General features: G+C 36.5%; 1 long non-coding RNA gene across 6 annotated transcripts in view; it reads left to right on the top strand.

The window, feature by feature from the left end:
• Positions 1-14,418, top strand: part of LOC145690020 (uncharacterized) — a 449,583-nt gene that overhangs the window by 37,474 nt on the left and 397,691 nt on the right. For 5 of the 6 annotated variants that reach the window (XR_014132140.1, XR_014132139.1, XR_014132141.1 and 2 more), the window contains one exon: positions 7,941-7,977. The exons of the other annotated variant lie outside the window; for it this stretch is intronic. This is a non-coding gene — a long non-coding RNA (uncharacterized LOC145690020). The remainder of the gene's footprint in view (positions 1-7,940; positions 7,978-14,418) is intronic. 6 annotated transcript variants of the gene reach the window in all.

Genomic DNA, 14,418 nt, shown 5'->3' with positions numbered 1-14,418 from the left:
GTATTTTGAAGATAGGACGTAATCTAGAATTATCAAACGTACAGCAATCTGTTGATACAATATTTTTTAAAAAAATTAATAAAATTATGCATACGGTTTACTTTAATGTCACAATTTTTAGTTAGACACACAGAAGTACAAACTTATTAAATTACATAAAACAATTTTGATGTATACAATTAAAGGTGTAATACATAAAATTTACACGCCTTTTTTTTTTGTTTCTTTCGTTCTTTCTTTCTTTCTTTTCTTTTTTTTTTTTTTTAATAAACACAAAGTATTTGTTGTCTGACTTTAAAAATTAAATGAAATTACTGAATGTAAATTGTGGAATCTCTCCATCTGATGACATTCTGTAAGTGTGGCAAATGAAGCTTCATGAAGAAGAAACTAGTATTTTACGGATCGTTACGTAAATAATTACGTAGAAAATTTATCAACCATTTCGTATGAAGTACTGTACTATAGGGGGGAAAACGTAGAAAACGGCACGAAGAATTCAAAGGAGAGTATAGGAAAGAATGAGCGGATAATTAAAATGATGAAATTAAACACGAAGACGTGGCAATCAAAGTTCGGGGGAGAACAACAACACTGGATTGCTAAAATGAGAAAAAGAAGCTAGTTATGTCATTATTAGACATATGCTTTGGTATGGTAAACGTTATAGTAAAAGAGGAAGAAAAAAAACAATATTGCAATTTATTGGCTATATTAAAGAATGCATTTCTTACACCAAAGCGAAATATTATCAAAGTACCATAGTGAATACAAGCTTTTAAATTTGTGGCATGTGACGTGCGCTAATTAGCAGAATATTAAAGATAGTGATAACAATGGAAGGAGTCTCCTGCACACCAATAGTAAATAAACAAAGTACTTTTGTGCTTTTAGGGAAAAATATTTTGTAATACACTTAGATCCATTTCTGGTAGAAAATAAAATTTTCAATATCAGCGACTTGTCAAACTATTGAGAGATTATTTAAATTAAAATATAGCACAATATTTTTCTTGAAAGGTACAATCATGGCGATAACACGATAGTCAAACATCAGTAAAACAGACCTGTTCTTGTGCTACAATTGAAAGGATTTTTTTTTTTAAAAGAACTTTCCCTTATAACCATCCTCCTGAACCTATGTTAATTTAGAACACTACCAGAAATTAGCGTTAGTATTATGACAAACATCCTATCCAAATTTCATATCGATAAATACAGAAAATCAATAAAGGCACCTGTATAGTTCCAGTTTTTAGTCTTCTAATGTCTCTAGTTCAAACAGTAATAATACAATCATTGGGGATTATGATAAAAAAAAAAAAAAAAAATTCAATAATTTCAGAAATGTACTAAGAAATGTTAGTATTTACCATTTTTATCAAACGTATACCAGAGTTTCTTTTTTTCTTGATTTGATCGCTTAAACGCTGCAATAAGTTTTGGATAATACTCACCGTTGATTGTTGTACCTTTTTGTAGATAATCAATGAAAATTATCCCACGCACATTCCAAAAAACTGACACGCCACGACCTTGTTATCAGATGAAACTGTCTTCGCCTTTTTTTGGAGCCAATTCTTTTCTTTTACTCGACTGGTTTGACTATTCGTCTCAGGTGTGAAGTGATGGACCCATGTTTCATTCATGGTTATAAATGGACGCAAAATCTCTGCTTTATTGCTGTGAAACATCGTCACTCGATTGGAACATCCTCACGACGCTGTTTTTGTTTCATTGTGAGCAAACGCGGCACTCATCTCGCCCACAGCTTTCTTACGTCCAAATTTTCAGTCAATATGCCATGTACAGTACTTTTTGAAATGCCTACCATGTGTACTAGCTCGCGCACTTTCAGTCGACGGTCATCCATACCATTTTGTGGAATTTCTTCACCATCTTTGGCATGATCTCATTTGGTCGACCATTGCGATGTTCGTCTTTGCAGCTCGTACGACCTTGTTTAAGCTCTGTCATCCAATATTTTACTGTTGCAAACGAAGGAGCAGACTCCCCCAGAGTAGAATCTAGCTCGGTTTAATATTTTTTGAAGTGAGACCTTTCAAATGAAAGTATTGCATTACATAACGATGGCCTGTTTTTTCATGTTTACGAATTCACTGAGAGCGTTCACTATTGATGGCTGCCAAACAAATACTAAACAACGTAGCGTCTTCAAACACCCGCCATTTATACGTCAGTTTGGGTACTTCTGGGACTATCCTGATATGACAAAATCGTGAGCTCTGAACTTCAAGCTTTTATTTCAGCTCAGTGGTAAAATGCTAATCACCAGCGTTTCTGCGTCGGCCACGCCTATTCCGTTCGTAGAAATTATAATATACATATATCTGGAGCCATTGTATTCAAAAATTATATTGCAGTAAGTAGTTCATTAAAGGCGATGATTCCGACATAGATTTATTATTTATAAAATTACACGCAGACAATGTATTCCCATCTAGATCACGGTAGGGATAGATGATTGAGGAAGAATAAAGTGACACAAAAATATGTGCTGTAGTTCCCCCCCTTTTTTTTCTAAAAATACAACCTCTGACAATAAAGTTCGGTGAATGATTCCGTAAATAGAAAGTAGATACAATATGAATTAAACTTACTTTACTGTCCTTCGAAGTAGTCCCCTCCCGCAGCTATGCAACACTGAGCACGGCTGTACATGTCCTGAAAAGTTTTTGAGAAATCTTTTTTCGGGATGGTGCTCAGGAGTCTCGTCACATTTCATTGGATGTCTGGAATATAGTCAAATTTCTTTCCTTTCAACGCGAGTTTGAGACGTGGGAACAGCAAGAAGTCAGGAGGATTCAGATCTGGCAAGTATGGTGGATGGTCAATTTGCACTACCCCTGTTTGGGCCAGGCATAGTCTGACGATATTCGCTGTGTGAGGGTGAGCTTGTCGTGAACCAGAAAACATGAACCTTGTTATAACGAGGGAACCTATCCAAGTGTAACTCTGACTTCGAGTTGAGACTATGGCCTTTGGATACTTTGTCCCAAAAGAACATAACCGTTGCGGAGATATAAGCGTGAAAAGTTAAAAATTGAGCTCCATATTGAGCGTATACATTACAAAGTCAGATTCCGGGTCAGATTTTTCGGAAACATTCGGGTATGGAAACTCAGCAAATACATACAAATTAATGTGGGGAGCCCAGCACCTTTTGAATGAAAAATGTGTGTCCCCGGGGCACTCGCAGGGTCCCAGGCGAGGTCCAGCTCAAAATTTGCAAATTGAGCCGGGGGTCAAGTAGCATATTGTATGAAAGCTATTGTTAAATAAAAGAAGATAAAACAAATCTTACCTCTCTACGATAACTGTGCAACCGGGCAACTGGTGAAAATGTCAATACAACCTAGATCAGAAAATTTATGGCCACTCTTCTAAATCCGTTAAGTTACGACAATAACAAAACAGAAAAACACGTTTAAAAGTGCAAGGTATTGAAGTATAGCAAATTGCTCTTTCACAGAGTCGCACAACGGACCTTATCCAAGTATAAGTGTAACTTCGAATGACCAATGGACCATAGAGTGACCATGACGATTGGATTTCGTGTCCTAGAAGAGAAAGGATACATTGTCAATTTCAACCGTAGTGAAGGGTGAGAAGGTCAAAAGGCAACGGTATATGCTTCGCAAATCGGGACCCCGTTGCCGCAGACTGCACCGTGAAATTTCTATCGGGGAATTTGCTGAACGAGAAACATGATGGTGAAGACGAAAAGGAGTGACCTTGAAACTGTGAGGCAACTTGGAGAGGAGTGGGGTTTGAATAATGGTGCAGAAATAAAATATATCGGAGGATGCTTTTCTAGGGCTATAGGGAATGGTCAAGAATAATATTTCGTTAAAATATAAATTTGGAAATCAATTTGATAATTGTTAACTCGGGAAAGAAAACGATAACCAAGTGGGGTGGGAGATGAGCCAAAACATAGTGAACGTATCATGACGGTAGTGTTTCATAGAATATTGGCCACAAAATACTCTGTGACAATACAATATTGATTTGCAGCAATATGCAATTTATTGGAAGAATGTGTGGATGAAATATAAGTAAACAAAACTATGTCCAAAGAAAATAGATATACAACTTCACATATACGTGTTGGTATATTTACAGACTGTTACTTCAATAAAGAAAACACATATTGCGCTAGACAAAGTGAAAACAAATATCATAAAATTCAATGAAAACAGACACGTTGCCTTTTGAACTTCTCACCCTCCACGACGATTGCGATTGACAATGTATCCTTTCTCTTCTAGGACACGAAATCCAATCGTAATGGCCATTCTATGGTCCATTGATCATTCGAAGTCACAGTTATACTTGGATAAGGTATGTTGTGCGACTCTGTGAAAGAGCAATTTGCTATACTTCAATACCTTGCACTTTTAAACGTGTTTTACTGTTTTGTTATTGTTGCAACTTAACGGATTTAGAAGAGTGGCCATAAATTTTCTGATCTAGGTTGTATTGACATTTTCACCAGTTGCCCGGTTGCACAGTTATCGTAGAGAGGTAAGATTTGTTCTATCTTCTTTTATTTAACAATAGCTTTCATACAATATGCTACTTGACCCTGGCTCAATTTGCAAATTTTGAGTTGGACCCCGCCTGGGATCCTGCGAATGCCTTGGGGACACAAATTTTTCGTTCAAAAGGTGCTGGGCTCCCCACACTAATTTGATATATATTCGCTGAGTTTCCTTTCCCAACCGTTTCCAAAAAATCTGTCCCGGAATCTGACTTTGTAATGTATAGTATGGAGCTCAATTTCTAACTTTTCACGCTTATATCTCCGCAACGGTTGAGATCGAGCATGTATCCCTTTTGGTGTTACGTTCTTTTGGAACAAAGTATCCAACGGCCATAGTCTCGACTCGAAGTCAAGAGTTACACTTGGATAGGTTCCCTCGTAAGTACTGGGATCGTACCCTTTGTACACGTTTCATGAAACGTCTCAAAATTTCACCGTACGTAGCAGCATTCAATGTTGTTTCGTCAGGTAGAAATTCCTTGTGGATTATGTCATTACTGTCAAAAAAAGGTGATTAGCATCTTTTGATGCGTAATTTTTCTGCTTGTATCTTTTTCCGATGAGGTGATGCAGGAGAACGCCATTCCATGCTTTGGCATTTTGTTTCCGGATCGTACCTCACACACCAGGATTCATCCTCAGCAACAATACACTTCAAGAAATTTGGATTTTCATCCGCCGTAGCGGTGAAATCCTGTGATGCAAGAACACGTGCGTGCTTCTGGTCTTCATTCAGGTAATGTGACACGAGTCGACAACACGTTTTCCTTTTCCCTAAGTCGTTGGTGAGGATAAGTCTCGCGGATTCACGGCTACTGTTTAATTCCTCAGCAATCATTCGCACAATTAATCGGAGATCGCTCGTGATTAATGTCTTCACCTTTTCAATCTTTTCGTCTGTGCGAGAGCTTGATGGCCTTCCGCTATGGAGATTATCAGAAACACTATCCCACCCTTCTTAAAAACGGCTGAACCACTGGTAAATACACTTCAAGGACACTGCTTGATCTTCATAAAGCTGTACCAGCATATCATGGGTTTCTTTCTGTGTCTTGCGAAGCTTAAAACAAAACTTCGAATTGATCCGTTGTTCGTTCATTTTACTGTTATAAGTTTGGAACTGGACACACTAACACTCACTTGGTATGACGCGCCTCACACAGACTACAGTTGATTCACAACTAAACAATGGTGGGTCCGCAATGGCGGCACCTGTCACTACTCGTGTGCAGTGTTTCGCTGCGCCAGTGTTGCCAGGTCGAGCACAGCGACTTCATTCACCGAACTTTATTGCCAGAGGTTGTATTATGAAATATGATAATTTTAAACACACTATTTCGATTCGACATATCAAAACATAAAGGTCTTTGTTCCTATTTCCTATTGTTCTACGAGGCATGATTTATAATATGGAATTTCATATTTTGCGTCTAGGTACGATATAATTATCAATTAATACATTTTAAAGATGTGTTAATTAAATATCAGGAATTGCATTCTGTAGTTGGTGAATTTCTGTTCCGCTTGGACAGTGAAACATAAGAGAAAATAACGTTCATGTCAACTTCAAGAGCTGTTGTCCGTCGGTTTGATTTGTAAAATTTTTATTTTCTTATAATATGATCCAATTTTCAATTTGTTCGGATCCCATGTTAACCTGTAAGTCCGCCTCTACTGAAAGGGTCTAAATTCAAATCTAAGGAACTGATTTTTAATAATTTATTGAAAATGCATTATTTTATTTGGATGTCTCATTACTATTTATTTTTAAAGACCTTGGAGAGGGACAACAAGACTTCCCAGTATTGGATAGATACTCAACATATATCTTGAAATAGCGATTATACTAGCTTCATTTATGAGGGGTCCTAGATTCAGTCGCAGAATAAGGCAATCAGGAGCAAGGTTTTTTTTTTCAGTCTCAATAGACAAACGAAGGAATGGTACTTATAAGTAAGGCTCAAAGCGATACTCTCCCAACGTTGTAAACTGATCGGGAGTAGATTGATGGTTACTGATCTTGCTTCGCAAACGAGAGGACTCGGGTTCGAATACGGTGGCCAGATTTTGTCTTTTTATGTTACGAATCACCTCCCGGAGTTCATGCACATCTTTCAGGTTAACCCTGTATATAGACCCGTGCCAATTTTCTCCAACTTCCTTTCTCATTGTTGTTGTTATTGGTTTTATGAGTAATTATTCCATTGGAAATTGTCCTCACAAGAATCTGAAAGCTTGTCAGATAAGTAAATAATCCTTAACCTTGCTCTTCAAGGCACATACCTTCATTATCATTAGGGTTCTATACTAGAATAGCAAGTACTTGTTATATAGGGTATTCGCGTACTCATATATCTTTGATACCTTTTTAGAAAAAGTTTTGATTTCTATAGAAAATAGTTTTCTGAGGAAAGTTTGATTTCCTTTTTAAAAGTTTGGTTTTCAAAATAACTTTTTATTGAAAACAGTAGTTTAAACCAGCCAAACTTGTGAACAGGTCGTCGGAATGCCGTCTATTTATTTGGAACATTTTCGGAGTTGAATGTTTCCGGTTTCACTCCGAACACATTCGTATCTTGGTTGATATATTTTTCTAAATCTGCTTATGTCTGTACAAACCAGTTAAGTTTCTTTCTTTCTTCTTTTTTGTGTGTATGTGTGTGTTGAGATTTCATATTGGAATCAAACCATTCTACGTGTACGTTCTTTGTTGTAACAGTAAAGTTCTTCTTATACAAGTACACAGCAATAGCAAAGCAGTACTTAAGAATAACAATGTATCTTCATCGTCTCCACCCTAAAGTTGTTTGATTATTGCCAAGTTTTATGTGAGCCTCAAGATTTTCTTCCGGTGAGGACGACCTTTCTAGAATTCAAAATGAAATTGAACATTCCTTCAACTAAAGCAGATGAGTAATTCTGATTCAAACTAGATACTGACCACAAAACCGTTAAACTTTACGTAGTGTAATGTTGTTTCAAGTTTTGTTCTGTTCCTCACGTAACTGCAGGTATATTTTAAAATTGTTTGAAGCTTCAGAATACGAATATAAGTAAACTTTTTCATATCTGTTAAATTATATGATTTACAAAATGGCAAAGCTTACGAAATATTATGAAAATTAATTCTATCATAGAAAGAGTTTTAGAGTACAGGTGAAAGACTTTTAGTACATTTAGATGGGAAATATCTACGTGTGCGTAGTTCTTATAAGCCACTTATAAATAAAAAGGGTTAATTTATCATTCAAATTTATATTTGCTGACGAATCATACATCCAAATCGAGATTTCTGTATCTTACTGTTATTTTAAAATGTTTTTTTTTTTTTATTATTTTTTAAATTACTATTTGATTTTTATTTATTTTCCAGGCGTTACCTCGTCAGTTGCAAGGTTGTTTCGTTCGTGGTAAGTACTCCTAACACTTTAAGTAACGAGATATTGCATTTTAAAAGATATCCTATATCTGAAACGCTTGGATCAAAAAAGATTTGAATTTTTCTTAGAATCTTTGTCATACATAATCTGAAGGTAGTCTAGTCATAAAGCAAGTTGCTCAAGTTTTTAGGAAGTCATGTGTTATACCGTCTTATAACTAACACTGAAAACGAAAAGAACTTATCAATACAGCAGAAAGTTTAGGGTGACAAAGGCTTTTATAAAGTGGTATAAACTAGTTCATATAGGATAGTGGATCCGAGGAGCTTCCCTTGGAATTATCTGGAACCATTTCATTTGAGTATAAAAAGATATTTAATTCTATGTATCAGACTATTATCTGGTCAGAATATCAAAGGGAATTTCATCTCCCATGTCTCCAAATAAAAGTATCTGTTTAGCCATACTAACCAACCAGCCAACACTTTTGAACTAATGGTGGCAGTGAGTGTTTTTATGGGTCATAGTAATTAACAAAGAATACTATAGCTTCCTGTAGAGAAAACGAAATAGATCTTACGTGCGCCTTATATGTATACGTACGCGTACGGGCTAAGAAAAGTTTATTAAAATAACCTATTTACCTTTAATTATATAAAAGTATTACTGAGTGAGTTCGAGCAGTTCTCCCTTGGGATAACTTGTAACCTAAAATGCCTCGGGATATCTAGGATTAATGCTCTTTCACTGGCCCGGAATCACGTTCACTAAAGATTTTCATTATTTTTGAAACTGCAGCTTTTAAACACTTTCAATAACTGTTGCGTCATGTGCTTAAACTTTTTTTTGTTTCCAACGAATAAATGTTGTACTTGGTTTCATTCAATCTTGAACTTTTCGCTCAAAAAAGGAAGTCGTATTGAGTGTATCCGACATGCAGTGAATCACAGAAGTGTGGGGTTAGCGGATTTACATTGCCAAGTACATCAGATCAAAGAACAAATGTTTTACTGTTTGTTTTCGTGAAGCGGAAACATGCACTAAGTTAAAACGAATTTAATAGCGCGAAAATCTCAGTTTAATTCACGTTCATTGTAATATTTACTAAAAATGATCATTTATTGACACAAGAATTATTTGTACCCACCTCCCAGCTAAATCCAGTTCCTATTTCTGCGAAGTCCATCTTAATATTGTCCTTCCATCTGAGCCTAGATCTTCCTATTGGCCTAATGTAGCCTATATTTTCCAAAGTAAGATTGGAAGCTTTTCATTTCTTGAGAACTATCCATAGAATTTCCGGCTGATTAACTGATATTACACCTAATGGTGCCATCTCTCGGTCGGAGTATTAAGTTGGTATCATTACGCGGATATATATATCAAAGGAAGACTGATAAACTTAGATGGTAGAATTTCTGTTAGACATAAAATAAAATCATGTTGCTACACAGAATGTCCATAAATAAATTGTGAATAAAACACTGTTCGCTCACATATATATGTAAAGCAGGCTACATACATTATGTCTGCCGAAAAGATCCACCTGCATTTGTTTAGATCGACCAGGGTGTGTATGTGAATAGACATATGCAGTTTTTCGAACTTGAGCAGGCGACCGCACGAAATCGAAAATCAATTATTTCTACTTGCGCCCAAGTTATACCATAAACGTGTTTGTTCCCCTTCGCATGCTATAGCATCCGGTCGACCTGTAAAGATAAGACCTCTCTGGTAGTCCATAGCGTATATGCTCTGCTTAAGTTGCCTGAGATGCGCAGTGATGGGGTATAGTGTGTTAGTGCTACATAAAAAATAACTGAGTTGCTGTCTGTAATACTCATAAGCCATACTACAGTTGCTGCAGTGGTACTATTTATACTTTGTTGTTGGATTCGCAACTACATCATGTCTATGAATTTTCTTGGGATTCATCAGTTTTTTTTCCCCCTCCATATTTTGTTTCGCTGTGTCTTCCAGGGAACATTCACTTCTGTCTAGTCGTGCAGCGTTGAACAAGAGATTTTATTTAACTTGATTTCTCATATGCTTATCATAAGCTAGAAGAAAGAGAAATATTTCGAAAGTTGCAGATGTCAGGTCATTTTACAATTAATTCATCACATTCTCAAATGGTGGTGTGTTAATTACTGTTATCAGTGTTGATCACGTCAGAACATAATGAATACATTTCTTTTTTTAAAATCATTTTTTACGCTTTTTTATTTTTAGAAATAATCTTTTACGGAAACTGACTTGGGATGAAAATTACTGCAGTGGTAATCGATTTTGACTGAGAAAGTAATGGCTATTGTAGGATAATAGGCAAGGCGTGACCCCGCACGCAAAAGAACCTTTTACGTGATGATGTGTCATTTTTATCTATTATGCAGCGCAAGCACGAACGCAATATGTGTGATTTTTCTCTATCGTACATCGTGTGTTGCTTCCCGAAAGATTTTTTTTTACATATGTAAAATGGTTTCTCCCCTCGTAAAAGAGATGAATAAGCAATTTGATTTGGTGGATATCTGCATTCTGATATGTATTTGACATTTATGTGTGAACATGTCAATATTGGAGCTAGCGTTTTGAGTAACTCCGAAACTTAATATAGGGAAGGGAAGTCGTAAGTTCTGATCGTTCTGCAGAAATTATCAAATGATAGTAAATACTTTGATATTACGGGAAATCAAACTGCTGTACCATGTATTAATTGATATGGAGAGGTTAAAAACAAGGATTAGGAGGTATCACGTATAGTTTTATTATATAGACAATCACTTGTACAGTCCGCAGCAAAAAACTTGCAACATGAGCATGGAAGTTTATTGTGAAACTACGCCTAACAGCGCAGGGAATCAACATAACGTCTAAGTGGCACGAATCACGCCAGGAGAAACCTCGGCGTCCTCCCATGCACATTTATTTTAGAACAAAAGACTTCGTCGTTTCACAATAAACTTACATGCTCATGTTGCAGGTTTTTTGCTGCGGACTGTACAAGTGATTGTCTATATAATAAAACTATACGTGATACCTCCTAATCCTTGTTTTTAACCTCTCCATTCTTAACTTCCAATGTTATGTTTACCTTTGTGATCCATTTTACCATTAAACTTTTTGGTCTACGCAGGATACAAATCGGCTACCTTCTCGCTGCTGCCTTTGGGTGATCCTACCTAGTGTGGGGATAAGGAAAGTTGGCGTTTCACAGTTGGGTAGAACAAGTAGTGCGTTTGAGGCATTGTTACTAATGGCTCTGAAACAACAGAGACAGCAACTCTGGGTTGAATAAATCATAATTCTGTAATCGTAATAACATGACAGGGTGATTTATAACATATGATTTCCAAGTAATAATAAAAAGAGTACTTGGAATATTGTACAAAATTCAACATTCAACTATCAGTAACATTGAGGTCAGTGTCTTTAGTTTCCTATAAGCAGCGTGAAAGAATACTTAAGTTAGATGCTAGTTTTCCCTAACCACACAATAGATTGGTCAAAGTAACTAGGCTAGAATCAGTTTTCAGGCAGAACAATTAGTCGTGACAACATTACGCTAAAATACCTGTGAAGGATCTGGCTTGTTTACACTAAAAGAAGCAAGAGTGTCTTATATCCAAGTAATATTCATTGACATACGTTCGTAAATATTTTATATCTATTTAATGAAATCATAATTATGAATAATATGTAGTACTAGCAGCGTTCACCCCGCTTCGCTGCGGTCACCCCGGAACGCAATAAACTTTGTTACTTAGATAATTTTTACTTTTTCGCTTTCAAGTGATATGATAAAAACCATAGAAGATTGCAGTAAATCTTAACATTATATCGCCTGTCATTTATGTTAACCCGCCCCGCTTCGCTGCGGTCATCCCGGTGCTGGCATATTGTAAAAGTGTCTGTAAAAATAAGCAAATCAATTAAAAAATTTTAAACAGAAGATTCAAGCTATTTTCCGCTGTATATCGCCTGTCATTTATGTTAACCCGCCGAGTGACACGGTCATGCGGGTTGCATATAAATACGTTTATTTTTACCTATGATGAACTAATAACAAAGGATTTGTACGTTATGGACACTTGAATGGTCAATTATCTCAAGACACTGGTAATTAAAAATTAAAGTGATATGATAAAAACCATCTAGGGTCCAAATCCTAATAACCCCCCAAAAATGAAAGAAATTGGTTCAGCCGTATTAGCGTGATGAGCGGACAAAGGATTTTGTACGTTCTCTTTTATATATATAGATTTCTAGTACTTACTAGGATCACGCAAATGACCTTTATAAGAGTAACGTTACTCCACACGATAACTCTGAACAAAAACGAATTTTTAAATTCCGCTTTTCGCAATAGATAGTTAGAGCTAGAGCAATTATTTTAACCGAATTCGTTATTGGAGTCAATCCATCAACGTTTGAACGGGTAACGGTGACTTAACTTCTCTCTATTACTGCACAGGTAACTCTTGAACGAAATCGATGTTTTGAAATTTGTTTTATTGCATTAGTTAGCTAGAGCCATTATCTCAGTCGAGTTCGTTAATGGAGTCAATCCGTTAACATCTTAACGGGTAACGATGACTTTTCCATCCGTTACTCTAGAGTTAACTCTTAAATGAAAGCTAATTTTAGAATTCTGTTGTTTGTAGTTGATAACTAGAACGAATGTCTTTGCCCAGTTCGTTAATGGAGTCAATCCGTTAACATCTTAACGGGTAACGATGACTTTTCCGTCCGTTACTCTAGTTAACTCTTAAACGAAAGCTAATTTTAGAATTTGTTGTTTGTAGATGATAACTAGAACGAATGTCTTTGCCCAGTTCGTTAATAGAGTCAATCCGTTACCATCTTAATGGGTAACAGTGACTAATGATGGCTGTGCATATTCCATTTTTCTACTGTTGAAGCAATTGTACAGTAAAATACAAGAAGGTACATATCGCTCCGTTAGATGACAGCATACACCCTCCAGTGGTTAAATCTCTCGGACGAAATTGAAATTTCACGCAACCCTCTATTGTCTGTAGCAGAGTTTATTTTCAAATTATCACTTCACTTCAGTTGTCAAGATTTCCGTTTTTCAGTGTACTCTTTTTATAGTATCGCCAAAGAACGAAAATGCTCTTCATTCGGACCTCTTCATCATAAGCTGGTTGGTTACACGAAGTAAGCGGAATAGATTTCACCTGCGAGTAAGGCACTTACATAGGCCACTGTTTGAAACTGTGAGGAAAAGCTGTGGAAACTGTGGAATTAAAATATGGTTATTAAGCTGAGCTAGCGAAGCTCTTTGTACTTACTGTCTCGTTATTCCTTCTAGAGCAGTGGTGTTACTTGTTTTCTACTGGTGTACCATCAAAGCATATAGATTATTAATAACACTATAAGTCGTACTGCCGCCAATAGCGGCTCACGTAGCACCAGTGGTACGCATATCGCTGGTTTAGAAACCCAGATTTTTATACTGAGTTAGAGGTTGCCAAGGTAAAAGTTACTAGTCCGAGATTTTAAGCATCAAGGGCGTCATTGAGGAATAGTGACCAACATATATCCTATACATCTAACCTTGAAATGTACGTATTGTAATTTTTCTCGTCTCTCGGTTGGTTTGTCCCAAGAGTCGATTACTTGCGGCAAACTGCTCGTTCCACTGTGTAACTGAATTGTAAACTTCGTACATAAGTAATCTCATTTGATACTATGGTAAAGTCCAAAACCAATTTTGAACCGTAATGTATCGTTTCTGCTTTTATTTTTGATTTTGGATAAAGTGAATAGTATTCTCATAACCAGATTTTAATGCAGAGTTAAAAAGTATTAAAAACATGATATTCGACGAAGTGAGCAAATTAATCATTCTTATGTTCCGTTCCATCGGTAGCTCAGAAAGTGGGAAGCTTATTTATGTACCACAGCGTATCATGAAATCGGTCTTTAACAAATTTCGTGAACAGTTACGTTTGGACTCCGAACTAACTGTTACCCATGAAACTAGATTTTGAGCTGTCTCGTCTCTCGAAAAGATGCAGTAAAAATACTTTTTCGTCTCGATAAGTGGTTCTTTTCGAAAAGATCTGTCTCGTCTTGCGTGCAGATGTCAGTAATTCCTCCGAAGAACTTACCGTAAGTAAGCGGTTTTTGTCCATCGTAAGTGAGCGGTTTTTGTCCATTGCGTGCGCAGTACTGAGCGTTAGGTAATCGAATTTTGCGTATTGTATGCGCGTTTCTGAGCGTTAGAAAATCGAATTTTTGCCTGTTGCATGCACACTGCTGAGCATTTCGTAATTGGAATTTTGCCTATTGCTTTGGGTATTGATGATCGCGCCCAGCTCAATTTCGCCGCTAAATATAATTGTCCTCAAAACATATAAAATGGTGGTTCTCAACGAGAGAAGGGTGTGAAAACATAGGGGATGCTGGCTACTGATAGAGAAGTATTTTCTCCTCTGTTACTTT

This window comes from Thermobia domestica, chromosome 7 (genome assembly GCF_964235325.1).
Source record: "Thermobia domestica chromosome 7, izTheDome1.hap1.1, whole genome shotgun sequence".
NCBI lineage: Eukaryota > Metazoa > Arthropoda > Insecta > Zygentoma > Lepismatidae > Thermobia > Thermobia domestica.
Note: the sequence above shows the minus strand (reverse complement) of the source record. Positions and strands in the feature narration are given on the sequence as shown.